Source organism: Rhinichthys klamathensis, unplaced genomic scaffold, assembly GCF_029890125.1.
Source record: "Rhinichthys klamathensis goyatoka isolate OS25496 unplaced genomic scaffold, OSU_Roscu_1.1 h1tg000046l_1, whole genome shotgun sequence".
Taxonomy (NCBI): Eukaryota; Metazoa; Chordata; class Actinopteri; order Cypriniformes; family Leuciscidae; genus Rhinichthys; species Rhinichthys klamathensis.
In genome coordinates, this window is record NW_026606593.1 from 1,889,251 (window position 1) to 1,905,394 (window position 16,144).

Consider the following 16,144-nt stretch of genomic DNA (forward strand, 5'->3'; position numbering starts at 1 on the left):
AACTGGTGCTGAGGATTTGGACCTAGAGAGCCCAAAATTGGTCAAATTACTTTTGAGGACAACCAAAAATTACCATTTGGGTCTTGGTCCCCCAAAAGAAAAGAAAACAAGAAAGAACCCACATAGAAAGCTTGTCTTGTGTGGTTATTGTGCACTGAGCATGAGGGATAGTAAACTAAAAAAAGTAAAAACCAGTCAAGAACAGAAATACAGATTTTTAAATGCTTTTATGCATTAATGGAAGAAGAGAGAAGAAGTATGCATGCACACATGTGCTGTGTGTGAGTAGAATCTGAGGAGATCTAGTTGGATTTGTCTCCCTTTGGAGGAGTCCATCACAGAGCTTAATTACTTACGCATGTGGAAAATGTTCAAGCCTTTAAAAAAGTTCTTCTCTCCAAAAAAAAAAAAAAAAAAAGAAGAAGAAAAAAAAAAAGTCAGACCGGAGTTCCAAACAAATACAGACTTACAACTATGGCCTCTCTGTCTCTCCTCTGGCAAGGGTCAAAGTTCAAGAGGATCAGGCCAATTGGACACAGGCTTCTTGTCTCAAAAGTGGGGGAACGCTGCAGCTGACCTGTAAAGAAATACCCCTCTTTGGATCAAAGCCTAAGAAAAGTTTCATTTTAAACTCCAGAGCCAAAAGATCTGCTGGTTACACAGTTTTAACATCTATTCTCTTCTTCTGCATGCATGTCAAACCCCACCCTGCACAGTTTACTGACATATTTCCAGAGGTTTGAAGAGTAAATATGAACCATTTGTGCTTTGAAAAATGGAATTTCTCTGGTTACAATTCCATTCCGTTTTTAAGCATTCCAGGGAGACGGGGAGAGGCAGAAACGCTGGGAAACGCTTAGCGTGAAACTTTGCGCGTTACGTTCATATTCTGAGTCCATCTGCTTGCCTGTAGCCCATATAGTATAGCCTACATCACCAAGGTATGAGTTATTTTGGCTTTTATATCACTGTTTTAATGTCCCGACGACGGGGGAATATATTGAGGGAAACCTTGGTACCCCAGGTGAAAAAGACGTAGTATTAAATGTATTAAAAATATACTTGAAATTCAAGTAGTATGTTTATAATACATTTGCATTCCCAACATGCTTATTTCAAGTGCATTAAAAATACATTGAATTGCATTTTAATATATTTCTAAAATGTATACTACAAGTACATTGGTAATAAAAATATTCTTAGTTACACTTTTAAGAAATATGCTAAACACAAGCACGCTTTTAATATATTTCTAAAAAGTGTACTATAAGTACTTCGGTAATAAATATATGCTTAGTTACACTTTTAAGAAATATGCTAAACACAAACATACTTTTAGTGAAGTTTTAGTGTATTTACAGAAAACATATGTAAGGGTGTATTCACACCTGCATTGTTTGGTTCGATTGAATCGAACTCTAGTTCGTTTCCCCCCTTGGTGCGGACCTTTTGGGCAGGTGTGAATACAGCAATCGAACTCGGGTGCGGACCAAACAACCGAACCGAGACCCAGCTGAAGAGGTGATCTCGGTACGCTTCCAAACGAACTCTGGTACAGTTCGTTTACGGTGTGAACATGAACCGACCCAATTGCAAGAAAGCACTGCGCCTTTGAGTTAACAGGCTTCCGTAGTCGGAGATTTTGGCATAATGGTTTGTGTTATTGTTGTTCAAGTGCGAAAGAGAATTCCATTCCGGCGCGCTGTCTGGCCACACGATACTGGTGCGCGTCTTTCTGCGCGTCGTGTGTGTGCATCATTGGAATGGAATGAATGAATGAGTGTGTGCATCAGGACATTCACATACAGCGCGTTCTCTTTAGTCTAATCGCGCATAGATGCAAAAAAAGCTTTTGCAGTTCATATAATGTAACGATAGTTACAATACAAGGATGATGCTGCGTTAAACTGGACAAACTTAAATCGCAAGCGTTAACATTAGTGTTGTTAGCAGTATATACAATAAGATTCTCATTATTTGAATGTGTGAACATAGCCCCTCTCTATGAATCAAAACTTTATACCTTATCCGTCTTCTGCGCAGTTTCTTCATATTGCGTTTGTACAGAATAACACAAAATTTGTAAAATAACAAATATTGCAGTACGAAATATCTCCATGCTGAGCCTTTTTTGCACTTCCTGATTTCCCTACTTGAGAATCCTTGTCCAATGAATGGACGACCTTAGCACACGTGTGGTTTTGTTGACAAATTTTGGTTCACTTGCAAAAAGAGCAGTGTGAAAGCGAACTGTACCAAAAAAAAAAAAAAAAAAAATTATTTGGTCCGGACCAAAGCAAGTGAACTATCGGACTTTCCTGGTGTGAATACACCCTTACTCTTACTTAAAGTATATTATATGTGTACTTTGTGTAAGAACATAGCAAAATGATTAAGCTTTTAGTGGGTTTAAAATATAGCCTATACTTTATAAACGCTTATGCCTACTGCAATATATTTAAAATATTTACGTATTTATCATTTTAATATTTTGAAAAACATTTTTTACATTTACAATGTAACAACTTAAAATGTATTATAAACATCTGTCAACTATTATTAACCATTGCAATACGCATACTTAAAATTAATACATTGTTCACCTTTACTTGTATGTGTTGGCTACCTAAAAAGTTGTTGTCCATTATATGTTTGTACTACTGAAATTCCAACAAGGATTTCAACATCATATTATTTGAAATGCATCATAAATCAATTTTGCAAAGATTTAAAAAAAAAAGCTTTTGTTTAAATTCAAACAACAGGCTTGAACGGCTCCGATTGGTTCTTATGATAATGAGATAGCCTCGCACCTCAGAGAGCTTCTGTTTATCAGATGTTGTGTGTGCGTAATCTCTGCATATGTTACTCGAATGTGATTAGATTTAGAAGTATAAATTTAACTGTTATTATAGAGCAATCATGTCTCTTGGAGGAAACAACACGATTCATATGGATTAGGTGATGTTTTTTTGCGATTAACTTTTTGAAACGTGAACAGTTTTGATGAATCGTTCATCGGAGTGATATAAACCTCAGGTTTCATTAAAATATCTGTTTTACTTTCGAAGATAAAAAGTCTATGGTTTCGAACTACTGAAGGGTATGATGACAGAATTGAATTTGTTTACCCAGCTTCGTCAAGTTTGCATGGTTGACATTTGGAATCTCATTATTTTGGGATTCTTCTAGGTAAGATTTGTATTAAATTAACGTTAGTTGTCTGACTGTGCCAGTCGTATCTTTGACAAAGTGTAACAGCACGTCTTTTTCAGTGCAGCTACATTCAATTTGACCAATCAGAGCCCAGCTTTTCAAGTCGAAGTCGAAGCGGACTCGAAGAGATGAAGATACTGCCCTCAGAAGTTACTGGTGAGTTTTAGTTGCTGTTTGCATAAATAAATAGCTCACTATTTAGTTTTTTCCTTGGTGGATAGGTCTAAAAACTTTGATAAATCTGTTTAAATCTATGTGGGGACATTTGTCTGTCTTAAAACAACTATAAAACATTGTCCAAATGCATCTAAAACACAATTAGTTATAATAACATACAACATTACATTAACATTATTTTTATTTGCAAAATGAAGCTGTGTATTAATTTATGATTTCCTGGACAATTTGGCTTTATTGTTAGGATGTAAATGATCTTTGATGTAAATGATCTTTGAAAAGTTTTGGAAAAAAATATGTTATATATTTATATAATTTATATATTACTTTTATTTTGTGTGAAATATTAATGTTTGTTGTTTTTCAGACCAGCTGCTGTAGAAGAAAAACTGAAATCCGAGTGCAGAGACAAGCAAAGAAGAGATAAGGTAAGTATGGTTTAATCTCATATCACCTCTGTTATAGAGATTTTTGAATCAGGCCTAATGGAAGGTGATTCAGTCAGTCTTGGTAAAAACGAAAATGTTAGCAATGTGTCCATATCAGGTGGCAAATTTGTGCTTGCTTTGAATCATTCATGTAAAAATCTGTTTCTTTAATTTTGTTTTTTTTTGGTAAAGCTACAAGTGGCTTATCCTAGTTGTCCTTGTATACAATATTTTGCACAACTTTTAATTTCCTTAAATCTTTTTAACAGAGATGAAGAGAGTGCATGTTACCATGACCACAATAGACACCTTCATGGGAAATACCCTAGGTTTAAATAAACCACAATTATCAATATACAACATAAAAAAAAAAGCTAAGTATACTTGCAGCCAGACTAATTATCAGTATACTTCAAGTGTGTTAATGATTAGTTAACTTGAAGTGTGCTATTTTGAAACAACTAATTTGTACTAAGTATATTTTAGTTGTAATTAAATTGTAGTACTTAGAACTACTTAGAACTACTTAAAACTACTTAGTATACTTTAAGTATATGCCTGTGTAGGGACTAAATACATACTTGATTAGTGATATTAAATTGTACTTTATTTGTGTTACAAGTACATTAAAAATTCATTACGAGTGTCTTCGAAACATATAAGCAATATACCATTCAGTAAGTGTATTTATATATACACTCACCGGCCACTTTATTAGGTACACCTGTCCAACTGCTCGTTAACACTTAATTTCTAAGCAGCCAATCACATGGCGGCAACTCAGTGCATTTAGGCATGTAGACATGGTCAAGACAATCTCCTGCAGTTCAAACCGAGCATCAGTATGGGGAAGAAAGGTGATTTGAGTGACTTTGAACGTGGCATGATTGTTGGTGCCAGAAGGGCTGGTCTGAGTATTTCAGAAACTGCTAATCTACTGGGATTTTCACGTACAACCATCTCTAGGGTTTACAGAGAATGGTCCGAAAAAGAAAAAACATCCAGTGAGCGGCAGTTCTGTGGGCGGAAATGCCTTGTTGATGCCAGAGGTCAGAGGAGAATGGCCAGACTGGTTCGAGCTGATAGAAGGGCAACAGTGACTGAAATAACCACTCGTTACAACCGAGGTATGCAGCAAAGCATTTGTGAAGCCACAACACGCACAACCTTGAGGCGGATGGGCTACAACAGCAGAAGACTCCACCGGGTACCACTCATCTCCACTACAAATAGGAAAAAGAGGCTACAATTTGCAAGAGCTCACCAAAATTGAACAGTTGAAGACTGGAAAAATGTTGCCTGGTCTGATGAGTCTCGATTTCTGTTGAGACATTCAGATGTTAGAGTCAGAATTTGGCGTAAACAGAATGAGAACATGGAACCATCATGCCTTGTTACCACTGTGCAGGCTGGTGGTGGTGGTGTAATGGTGTGGGGGATGTTTTCCTGGCACACTTTAGGCCCCTTAGTGCCAATTGGGCATCGTTTAAATGCCACGGCCTACCTGAGCATTGTTTCTGACCATGTCCATCCCTTTATGGCCACCATGTACCCATCCTCTGATGGCTACTTCCACCATGTCACAAAGCTCTAATCATTTCAAATTGGTTTCTTGAACATGACAATGAGTTCACTGTACTAAAATGGCCTCCACAGTCACCAGATCTCAACCCAATAGAGCATCTTTGGGATGTGGTGGAACGGGAGATTCGCATCATGGATGTGCAGCCGACAAATCTGCGGCAACTGTGTGATGCCATCATGTCAATATGGACCAAACTCCCTGAGGAATGCTTCCAGCACCTTGTTGAATCTATGCCACGAAGAATTGAGGCAGTTCTGAAGGCAAAAGGGGGTCCAACCCGTTACTAGCATGGGGTACCTAATAAAGTGGCCGGTGAGTGTATATATATATATATATATATATAATTTTTTTTTTTGCATTTTCAGCACACAGTTAAAATATATAAATATATTTTTAATGAAGTGCAAATAAATACACGTTTAAACTGAATTTTCACTTCAAGAATATTTTTCTAAAATATATTTTTAGAAAATATACTCAAGTACAATTATTTTAAAGTGTGTTAAAAGTTGTATTGTGAAAATAGGTAAAAGCATGATGCGAATATACTTGTAATATATTTAAAGATTTTTTGTTTCAAACACATTTTTATGACAGTAATAACTACTTTTGATCTAATCTTAATTTTACTTTTTGTCTATTCTATCCTGGCCAAATTTAGCATATGCATAATCTTTATTTAACAGAACAGTGTTGTTATGAATTTTCCAAAGGCTACATTGTGTACCCTGCCATACTAGTAATAAGCGATTTTAAAAACATAAATGTTGAATAGGAGTGGAAACAAAAATGTTGTACAAAAAAAGTTACTATTATAAAAAAATTAATATAAGTCTGTAGTAAATGTGTGTCTTTATGTTCACCTCAAACACCAGTCGAATACTGGTATTCCAACAGGCTTCACTGTGAGCACATTGCTCAACACAATTATCCTGTAGAGCCTCTTGTTGCATGCCTCTTGCATTGTGCCATTTCTGTAGACATGTCAAGACTGCAGTTAAAACACACACACACACACACACACACACACACACACACACACACACACACACACACACACACACACACACACACACACACACACACACACACACACACACACACACACACACACACACACACAGGTGTGAGGGCTGAAAAGGCTGAGACATGTGTGATTATCCTGACACCTTGTTCACACTTGACCTGGCAGCCAGAAGTAGACCAGTCATAGCAGTGGAATGCTCTCACTGTGGTTTAATGTACATGCAACACCCTGCGCTGTGTGAAAATTGCAGTTTTTTCCCTTAACTCTAATGGGAGTGGAATTTATAGTAATGAGAAGTAACTACTAAAATGTGAGCCACTGAAGTAAGCATGGGATGATGATGATGGTGATGATGATGATGAGGCTTTCTGTGTCATAACCTTGCGTGTTTATAAGTTTGTTTCTCTGTGTGACATATGCTAAGCTTTGAATTTCTGAATTCATTCCTCCAACATGCATATAAATAAATGCATTATGCACATCAGGATCAGACATGTTCTCTTCCATGTCAGGAAGTGTTGTTGGTGCTCAACTGATAGTGTTTTCTGAATTCTTGCTATCAAGATAACCACACAAGCAGTGCTGGTCTGTAGTGTCACCACAAACAGTGAAACTACAAGTTTAACTGTTTCTCAGTAGTGAGATATTAGTGCTATTTACAGTAGCTTTTCAAAGACTCAAACAATTGAACACTAGCAATGCTGGTCATAGAATAGATTGCCAGCAAATGATAGCCTGAACTATGAATTACATGAGAGTCACTATGGACAAAGGGTACCTGCCAAATTTATTAAAGCAAATGTAAGATATTTTAACTGTTATGCAACAGTGTAGAATTAACACTAGCTTCAACATTACATTTTCCCTAGTGAGTGCTGGATTAAATATTTACCTCCCTGATATCACCTTGATGCTCCTTATTAATACCATACATACACACCAGTGCAGTGTTTTCCTGAAATGAGGAGACAAAGTCCTCAGAGTGTTTTATGTTTTTTTTTAATCCAATGTAAATTCATGTTCCAGTTACACTTTGTTGACACTTTCCAAGTTGATGGTTCCCTTTTAGACATTCTGTTGACTATAAGTAACATTGCTCCTACCTGTCAACTATAACTCTCATTAGAGTATTTTTAGACTATTAGTATACTGTCTGCTAAACACTTTATTTTGATGGTCCCCCAACCGGCATTCTGCTGACTATAAGTAACGTTGCAAGTACATGTCAAATTATTCTACTAACCCTAACCCAAACGTGACAGTCTACTAATAAATGTTTTATAAACGAGGCCCTGGGTGTATATACAAAGTTCTGGCATGAAACTCTAGATGGCGCTGGCTAATAGGTCCTTTAACTAACCTGTTCATAATCACTAGGGATGCACGCTATTGGATTTTGTCCGATATTCGATATGCCGATATTTTCAAACTAATTTTGCCCGATGCCGATATATATATTTTATTAAGTGCAAAAAAGCTTATTAAAGCTTCTATTAAAGTTCTCAGTCAAGAGCAGTGAGTGATTTCCTCGGTGTTTTGTTGTTTTATTAACATTAAAGGGATAGTTCTCCCAAAAATGGTAATTTACTCTCAAGTTTCTTTCTTCTGTTGAAAATAAAAGTTATTTGGAAGAATGTGGCTAACCAAACAGTTGCTGTACTCCAGTGACTTCCATAGTATATGTGACCGATCACGGAAACTAGGGACACAAGTCGGTTCTTCGGCATTTTGAGTTATTCATAGATTCTGAAAGTGTAGTCTCCAAGCTTTCCAACGATGTGTAACACGTGGAAATCTGATAATATTTGGAGAAGTTGTGGCCATTTGAAGGTAGGAACTCAAAAAAGGTAAAATGGGAGAAAACGGCCTCAAAAGATTGTGCATTCTCACCTCTCTCTCCTGCTGGGAGTGACAATAGGGCTCATTTACATCTCATTTAGATAAGCCATACCCCCTGTAAAGCTCCCCCTGTGCTTTACAGCTTTTTTTTCTTTCCTGAGCTAGCTAATAACAATAGGTAGGTATGGGAAGGTCTAAACAGACTAAACATGAGATAACATGTACGTGTTCTTAGAATTAAAACAAAACGACAAACTTTAATGCTTAATGCAAACTCACCCCCAGGACCGGCGAATGCACTTCTGCCGCTCTAGGCGAAAAACAATTGTGCTGCCCCTCTATTTGCAACGTTTACCAGCAACAACACACAAAGACCAATATGCCATATACATATAACGCAAAACCAGCAACAACACACAAAGACCAATAAGCCATAGGCCTACATATAACGCAAATAGTGCGCAACGCGCGTGTGCCCAAAATGTCAACAATATTAAAGTTTATGCAGGAGGTAAATGCCTGCTGGCATTTTTCTTTAAGCAGTCATGACAGGAATTTTCCAAATAATCATATTTCCTCCTCAGATTACTGTTGCAAATCTCTTTACACCACTTTCTTATGTGCGTATACACACACAAATGAAATGTCCGCAAGCACATTATATCATCAGCAGGTTCAGCATCTTAAATAACGACTAGAGAGCAAATGAAGCTTAACTTACGTTTCAGAAACGCGCACGGCAGGCCTTCATCGCAGCAAAGGTCTTAACTGCATCCTCTATTTCGATTCTCTGTGCCAGTTCATGTTCTATGGAGATTGTTGCCAGTCCATTAAGTCTGTTCCCTGTTCACAAAACGTTCCCCATTCAAAGCAATCGGGACATCACATATGAAACAGTTAGCCACCGCTGTCAGCGAGCCGAGCCGCCGTATTCAAGCACCGAGGGCGCGCGCGCCGCGCCCATACCTCCGGTTCAGTTTCCCGAGCCCACAAAGTGCGGCGAAAACATTTTCGGTGTAACTGCCACGCTTCAGCTCGTCTGCGACAATCTTTGCGGCGTCCATCTTCATTGAATTTTGATATCAGATAGAGCCGGCCAGAGCGCTGCATATTAAGTAGCCACGCTGTTGGGGGGCGGGGGCAAAAGCGCCGGCGGCTATTCAGTATGGAAATACACACAGACAATGACACGCCCCTACTGCATGCTAGAATCTCCGAAAAACAAGCCGATTTCAACCTCAAAATGTACGCTTTTAAATATACCAATACTGTTATCTCAAACATGTAGAGGCTTCTTCATGATCTCAACTAACAGATTCTGCAAAAAAGCGGAAATCACCAATTTTGGAAAAAAACGCTTCTTTCTCATTTTGCTCGCAAGTTGTGCTGCCGACTTGTGTCCCTGGTTTCCGTGACGGGTCACATATTTAAGCACAAGAAAGAAATGAATACAGGTTTGGAACAACATTAGAGTAAATAATGACAGAATTTTAATTTCTGGGTGCAGTATCTCTTTAAGGACAAGCGACAGCATATTATTACTGTCTCTTTAAGAACTGCACGCGACGCGTCTAATATACACGCATTTGACAAGCAGATTTTCTCTGTTTGCTTTCACTTTAGACACAACCAACTTTGTTTATGTAAACCTTGTGTGTATTTGACAGTATCAGCGCAATAAGACTCGAAAGATTAGTATGCAGATTAGTATGGTAGCGGATTACTTCCGCTACCATTTTGACCCAGTAGTGAGTGGGTGCTGCTCAATTCTTATTTGTGCATCCTCGTTTCCTTTCCTTGCTTCCTTTCCTCGCGTCTTAGCTCCACCCCCTGCAGGATGCGAGGGAAGGTTGCAAGGAAAGAAAATGAGGACGGAGGAATCGAATGAAAGGTTTTTTTAACTTTGGAATACTTGATCACTCGAGTGTCACTTCACTGCGTCATCAGCAGCGCTCAAAGGATCTGCCCTTAAGTTGTTGAAGTTTGGTTATTTAAGAAATTAGTAATAAATAATAATAAAGCAAGATACCCTGTTGAAGTATGTGAGATGCGTGGTTTATATAAACTGCAAAGGTCAAGTATAAATTAAAATGATTGTGACCGACGTGAAGGGGGAGGAGAATGTATACGTGCGTCACGTTTAGTCGATAAAACACTTCCGCAAAGCATGCAACTGTGCATCCTCGCTCATAGCTCCTCTGGAAGCCTCCTCGATCCTCGCCTCCTCGCGGTGCAATGGGCTCTATGCACGGCGGTATTTCCGGTGAAGGTCTAAGGATGCTGGATTACTTCCGCCGATCGTAGAGTCCAATGCTATACCGAGAATTTATATTGGTTTTTATACTCTATTGCTATACTAAAGAAACGTTAGTCACAAAAACAGACAAAACAGACACCCCTCATTTTGTTTATGCTTCTTTGTTTATTATATTAAATAAACATAATTATATATAAAATTACATCTAAACGTATTCAAGTTTCGTTTCAAAGACGAGAGGACAGTAAATTTGGAAGACTCTGACATAATCCCGTTTTCCTCGGTTTTCCTCCCCTTTAAATCTCCCCAACCGGAAACGCAAGAGCATCCTTGCATCAAACGCGGAAGTTATGCGTGCATATAGCCCATTAGAGAATTGAGATGTCCTTCAAGATGGCTGAGCTCGATCGGTTTCCGGGTCATAGGATGGAGGACGGAGGATCGAGGAGACGAGGAGGGATATTGAGAAGCACCCAGTGATTTTCATTCTAGCATCCCGAGGAAAGCTTTGAGTGAAAGCTTCTCAACCAATCAGTGGCTTCTACCCCACGTGTGACTTAAGGCAGTCACACACCGGACGAGAAGTGCAGCGCCGCGTCTTTAAAATTCAAACACATTATTCTCTATGAGTGTACACACCGGCGGCGCCATTCGTCGTCTGTCTGCGGCGTCCAGCAACGGCTCAGGACCTTGTTCAAAATCCTGCCGCGCCACAGAGCGCCATTTGTTTTATATTAAATTTAAACGTATTTGTCTCAAATCGTCGTTAATGTACAGTATATACTGACTTCACCCTGTGCTGCCTGCAATATACATTTAGTTTTATATTCATTTACAGAAATCAGCTGCTTGAATGAAAATTGCTGATGTTATCGAATTTTCAGCTGATATTCTCAATTCATTCAGTTAACGGACGCTCTGAGGTAAAGTGTTCAGACTGCAAAGTCAGCAACGATTGTATTTAATTGTACATACAATCATAACATAGTACAGACATGATCTTAATTCCATAATGTCCTTAAACAAAACAGTATTGCTGGCCATAAACTGAGAAAGTGCGCGTCCAGTGGGTGATACCTCGAGTTGTCCTATACGCGATGCGACACAGCGCTGCGCTCCTTGTCCAGTGTGCGACCCCCCAGTTAGGCTAACGTTACTGCACTGAGCTGAGGACAGCGACACAAGAGCCACACAGGTAGGCTACTGAGTCGCTGTCCTCAGTGCCACAGAAAAGCGCTGAAACGGTGATGAAGGGGAACCCTTTTTTTTGTTTTGTTTTTTGCTTATTTTAACTGGCCCATCCAGTTTTCTGGAGGCCCCCCTACAATCAAATTCCTGGCGCCGCTAGTGGTATGCAGGCACTGTGACAGGCTTTTAGTTCCTGTGAGCGGCGGGTGTAACACGCTCAGAAAAGCGCATGTTAGAAGAACAGCGCATCAGCACGTGAATGACATGTTTACCTAGCAAGACTTTGACGCACATGTAAATAATGAACTTTATTGAATTGCAGTGTCCCGTGAGTGTAACTCTACCTCTGCGTTTACATGTGATGTGATGTGATGTGAATGTACGTCGCGTTGTACAGTATGTTGAGATGAAGGTGCCAGAATTGAACTGATAGAATGCACGACACTATGATTTTTCTTCAAAAGCAGATCATGGAGACATTTTAATCGTCCACGATCAAAAACCGCATGAGACGCACACCCCTAGTTGGAAGTTTAAGTTGCTGGCGGTCATGCTTCGTTCACGGTCGTCACGTGCACATAGGAAACACGCCACCCTACCGGCAAAGCTCATCGGCAGAAATATTCATAGTTGTTATTCATAGTTGTCCGATGTTGTCCCGATATCATCGTGCATCCCTAATAATCACAATGTTATCTATCCTCTCGTGTAACTTTGGCTAAAGAGTTTGTTACAGTGCACTGTGGGGGATAAAAGGATGCAAGTAAATTATCTATTGGCACATTGCCTTTTATGGCTGATTGGTTCCTGCCGTATCAGTAGCCAATGAGATACTTCAAATACTTGGGTATTGGGTATAGATCTGCTACGGGTAATTCATGTACACTATATTGCACAGCAACAGCATGTCTTACTTGCTCACAGCAGCGTGTCGTGTATGTACTGGCAGCAGCAATAAAAGCAACAGCAGCAAAAGTGTTGCAGATCTATTCCGCCAAGACCAAACATACAACATTGCCATACCCATTACCATGCCAATCACTCCGAGAGTTGTCATGACAGAAAAATTCTAAAGACAAACTAAAGAAAATTGAATGAAGACCAGGTGAACATGATCAGAAAATCAATTAGAAAACAAGGGAACAAACTTGTGCCATGGAAAAGGGGAACAAAGGAAACAAGCACTAAGGCTCAATCCCAATTCACCGCTTGGCCCTACCCCTCTGTTTTGCGCGTTCACGTCTAGGGGTAGGGTGTCCCGATTCTTGTTGAGATCGAGGGCTAGGGCTACATAGCCCTCGAAACGGAGATTTTTCAGAGGCACACTCCAAACGGAGGGCTACGAGAAAGTTCACAGAATGCATCGCAAATCACCGGCGAGATGGCTTCACAAACGGTTAAACATTTAAATTTAGCGGCAGATGACACCACCATGCACTTTATTTACTCTTATAATAATAATATAGTCATTTAAATCAAGAAATTGTATAATAAATTACCTTTCCGAATCAGAAAACCTTTCCATTTCGAGGAAGGAATGTTATAATCATCATGTTTCCTCAAAGTTAAGAGCAGCTGCGCTGATTGTCAGTCATTGTCATGGAGAAATCCTGTAAAAACTCAGTAACGGCAGAGCCATCGCCGACGACTGATGACGTATCGGGTTCATGAAGGGTTGTTCCATTTCGTAGGGGAATATTTCAACCCCTTGGCCCTTGTAACTCTGTTTTAAGGGCCAAGGGGTACACTCGAAAACAAGGGGTAGGGCCAAGGGGTGAATTGGGATTAAGCCTAAAACACAGGAAAACCGGAACTAAAAGTCCAACACAAGAAAACACAATATAATTAGTGTTCTATGTGTTAAAACCAGGTACATTTCTTATGAAGTTAATGTGTTTTAAGTATTTACTTTTATTTCAAAATAAACTAACTAAAAGAGTACAGTAACACATTTCAGTTTACATCTATATTTTATTTGTAAGTGTATCAGTCATCAAAGCTTGGGCTTCACTGATGGGCTTCAGACAATTATCACCTGGAGGGTGTTCTCATAGCGTGCGTTAAGTAAACCTATGAAAAGGAAACATCTATGCCGTTTTCGTAATATGTTTATCTCTCTCTCTCTCTCTTGGTTTTCTACCATGTTGACAACCTGCAAGTTTGGTATGCTCAGATAATGTGACTGTTCCCTCTCATGTAACTTTGGCTAAAGAGTTTGTTACAGTGCACCGTGGGGGATAAAGGGATGCAAGTAAATGATCTATTGGCACATTGCCTTTTATATGTAGGACGCAATTACATGCTGTCTTATTGTTTGGTAACAACAATTTGCTTACATTTTCGTGTTTTCAATGAAAGCTCATCTAGCATAGTCAGCTAGAAAGAAAATAAGCAGATCTTGGGTGGCCATCCCACCCTAAAATTCTCACAAATCAAAAAAAAAAAAAAACATTGTATTTAAGTAATCATTCAAGGTATAGTAATAATATATCAGCCTCGATACACAGTTTGAACCTCCTTACTTTAACCAATTCTCTCCACAGTATCTGTTTTTCATAAATCTTCATATTTTCTTGGTCGTGAAGCAGCACAGCAGCACTGAGGAATGTTAAACTCCAGCCCTTCACCACAAGAACATCATTCGCATTCCTCTCCACAAACAACAGCCATAACCATGACAACCTTTGCAAAACATGGCGGCTGGTTTGACTTTGTTTAATTGCTCACCCTCACTTTGCCTCATCACTCCATTACTGCACATACATTTCGATTCGCACTTTCAACATGACTATGGCAAGTTAATTCAAGAGGCCCAGAAGCTGTCATTCACAGTACTTCATTTCAAGAGACTTTGGTGATTGGAATGTTTGGATTTAGTTAGAGTGATTCAAATGACACCATGAGCCAAATGTGGCTATACTTAATGAATTGTGTCATACAAAAGCACGATTTTGTCACAGCCATTGATAGTTAAGTGTGGAAATTATTACCAGCCGATCACACTAACTAGAAGTTCGGCGAGGCCGTCTTCATCTGCCAGGCTCTGGTGGCTTTTCCATGATGGGGACTTGCTTCAAATTACTTTTTTTTTAATAAAAAAAAGGTTATTACACAAGTTTCAATTAATAATTATTACAATATCGGTATGACTTACGCACACACAAACACCACTTTACTTGAATCGGTTCAAATACGGAAATTTGTTGAGTTATGAGAAATGAGTTAATTTACATCCGCTGCTTGGCTGATGATGCGTCCTCATGGGAAGAATAGGCAGACTTTTGAAAGGAATTGACTTTCACTACTTATTTCTAAACCATATTAATGAGAACAGAAAATGAAGGCATTTTGAAACCAACAAACATGTCAGATTTTACAACAAATGTAAAAAAAAATCCAAGCCATTCCTTTTCATAAAATTAAAATGTTTACATGCACACCTGAAAACTGGTCATCGTGAGAAAATGGTATAAGACACGAAAGTGATGTTTTACAGCGTTACGATAGTAACCTGAGTATAGAGATGTTCCGATACCCCTTTTCCCTTCCCGATAGCGATTCTGATACCTGGACTCAGGGTATCGACCGATGCCGAGTACTGATCCGATACCTGGGTGTATCTATACAGCTCCAATTCATACTAGCCCTGTATGAATTGATATAATTATTTTATGGTGTGCTTCAGACTTATCCCTTAATAAAACATGAACAAATACATATAGTGAACTAGAGTATTTTTATTATCTGACACATTTCACAGCAATATATTATTTATTTTTCTTAAGTGAAAAAGAACTTAAAATGCTGCAACATTTTTCTTTAAACTGAAAAATGTATTTTAGATTTACAATATAACTGTATAAAAAAGTGCAACAAATAAATCTTTAGGAATCTAAAAAATGATATATGAATAATATAAGAAAATAACCTCTTTATAACTTAAAGTCCAGAAACAATTTAGTTAAATACACGGCATTTCAGTTTTGACAGTGGCTGGCTGGTCATCCAGAACAATAAACACCATAATTTTGTCGGTTATATTAATCGCTCGTTGGCTGTCTTTTGAAAACTTTTCTCTTCGTTTGAATGAAGCTTCCAGAGATTGTTGTACCCCTCGAAATTGCAGTACGGCATATGAGACATGTCACCGTTTTACTGGCTGGTTGGTCTAATCTTAAAGGGATACTCCACTTTTTTTGGAAATAGGCTCATTTTACAACTCCCCCAGAGTTAAACTGTTGAGTTTTTACCGTTTTTGAATCCATTCAGCCAATCTCCGGTTCTGGCGGTACCACTTTTAGCATAGCTTAGCATACATCATTGAAGTGGACAAGACCATTAGCATTTCTAAAAAAAAAAATGACCAAAGAGTTTTGATATTTTTCCTATTTAAAACTTGACTCTTCTGTAGTTACATCGTGCACTAA